The sequence below is a fragment of the Durio zibethinus genome, unplaced genomic scaffold, assembly GCF_047325235.1.
Source record: "Durio zibethinus cultivar Kanyao isolate XHJ-2024 unplaced genomic scaffold, ASM4732523v1 HiC_scaffold_40, whole genome shotgun sequence".
Taxonomy (NCBI): domain Eukaryota; kingdom Viridiplantae; phylum Streptophyta; class Magnoliopsida; order Malvales; family Malvaceae; genus Durio; species Durio zibethinus.
Window position 1 is genome coordinate 100,001 of NW_028322663.1, and position 2,500 is coordinate 102,500.

Below are 2,500 nucleotides of genomic sequence, written 5' to 3' on the forward strand. Positions count from 1 at the left end.
GCACACGCTGGGCCCCGGTGCGGGCGCTTGCCTCGACCACCATCGGCACACGCTGGGCCCTGGTGCGGCAGGTTGCCTCGACCACCATCGGCACACGCTGGGCCCTGGTGCGGGCGCTTGCCTCGAGCACCATCGGCACACGCTCGGCCCTGGTGCGGTCGGTTGCCTCGAGCACCATCGGCACACGCTGGGCCCTGGTGCGGGCGCTTGCCTCGACCACCATCGGCACACGCTCGGCCCTGGTGCGGTCGGTTGCCTCGAGCACCATCGGCACACGCTGGGCCCTGGTGCGGCAGGTTGCCTCGACCACCATCGGCACACGCTGGGCCCTGGTGCGGGCGGTTGCCTCGACCACCATCGGCACACGCTGGGCCCTGGTGCGGGCGCTTGCCTCGAGCACCATCCGCACACGCTGGGCCCTGGTGCGGCAGGTTGCCTCGAGCACCATCGGCACACGCTGGGCCCTGGTGCGGGAGCTTGCCTCGAGCGCCATCGGCACACGCTGGGCCCTGGTGCGGCAGGTTGCCTCGAGCACCATCGGCACACGCTGGGCCCTGGTGCGGTCGGTTGCCTCGAGCGCCATCGGCACACGCTGGGCGCTGGTGCGGGCGCTTGCCTCGACCAGCATCGGCACACGCTGGGCCCTGGTGCGGCAGGTTGCCTCGATCACCATCGGCACACGCTGGGCCCTGGTGCGACAGGTTGCCTCGAGCACCATTGGCACACTATCGGCCCTGGTGCGGGCGGTTGCCTCGACCACCGTCGGCACACGCTGGGCCCTGGTGCGGGCGCTTGCCTCGAGCACCATCGGCACACGCTGGGCCCTGGTGCGGGCGGTTGCCTCGAGCACCATCGGCACACGCTGGGCCCTGGTGGGTTTAGGCACATCTTCAAATTTCTGCCGTGCCAATGCCATTTTTATGGCTTGTAAATTCATACAATGGTCCCCTAAGCCTTCACGTGAAGTTTCGTTGGAAGATGACTCGTTTTCTATTTTTCATGATTTTCGAAACTTTTTGCGGTTCGGGATTTTTTAAAATTTTTTTATAAGGATTTTTGGCCCCAAATTTTGTAGGCATGATCCTTCTATTTTTGTTGGCATGCACAAAAAAATTCAGCTAAAAACTCGAAGTAGAGAAGATTTTGTGACCGTTTGAAAAAAGTGTCCCCATTTCAGACACTTTAACGGCTACTGGTAGCAAACCTGTAAAATCTCAAATGCTCTTTAAGGGGGTGTGAATTCTCAGAGGTTTGATGAGGGATAGGGGGCCAACACAAGGCCAAGTACCAGCACCCATCGCACATCATGTGCGCACACCCCCCCGGCCCCCCTCCCAATCGCCGGAACCCCAATGCCGCCGGTCAGGTTCTCCGGCGGTACTCCGGCGATGCTCCGGCGATGCTGTCCCGAGTGAAAAAAATGCGGCACCAGCACATGCTGGAGCCAAGCATGGGCACCGTGGCTCAAAATCGAACTTCGGCCAAGGCCTCGACCATCAATGGCACATGATGGCGCATGGTGATGGCACATGCATCGACCATCATCGGCATAGGCTGCCCTTCGGTACGGGCACTTGCCTCGACCGCCATCGGCACAAGCTGGGCCCTGGTGTGGGTTGTTGCCTCGATCACAATCGGCACATGCTGAGCCTTGGTGCGGGCGGTTGCCTCGAGCACCATCGGCAGACCCTGGGCCCTGGTGCGGCCGGTTGCCCCGATAACCATCGGCACACGCTGGGCCCTGGGGCGGGCGCTTGCCCCCAGCACCATCGGCACACGCTGGGCCCTGGGGCGGGCGCTTGCCCCCAGCACCATCGGCACACGCTGGGCCCTGGTGCGGGCGGTTCCCTCGACCACCATCGGCACACGTTGGGCCCTGGTCCGGGCGGTTACCCCCAGCACCATCGGCACACGCTGGGCCCTGGTGCGGGCGCTTGCCCCCAGCACCATCGGCACACGCTGGGCCCTGGTGCGGGCGGTTGCCCCCAGCACCATCGGCACACGCAGGGCCCTGGTGCGGGCGGTTGCCCCGAACACCATCGGCACAAGCCGGCCCTTGGTGCGGGCTCCTGGCTCGACCACCATCGGCACACGCTGGGCCCTGGTGCGGGCGGTTGCCTCGAACACCATCGGCACACGCCGGCCCTTGGTGCGGGCGGTTGCCTCGACCACCATCGGCACACGCTCGGCCTTGGTGAGGGCGCTTGCCTCGACCACCATCGGCACACGCTGGGCCCTGGTGCGGGCGCTTGCCTCGACCACCATCGGCACACGCTCGGCCTTGGTGCGGGCGCTTGCCTCGACCACCATCGGCACACGCTGGGCCCTGGTGCGGGCGGTTGCCTCGACCACCACCGGCACACGCTCGGCCTTGGTGAGGGCGCTTGCCTCGACCACCATCGGCACACGCTGGGCCCTGGTGCGGGCGCTTGCCTCGACCACCATCGGCACACGCTCGGCCTTGGTGCGGGCGGTTGCCTCGACCACCATCGGCACACGC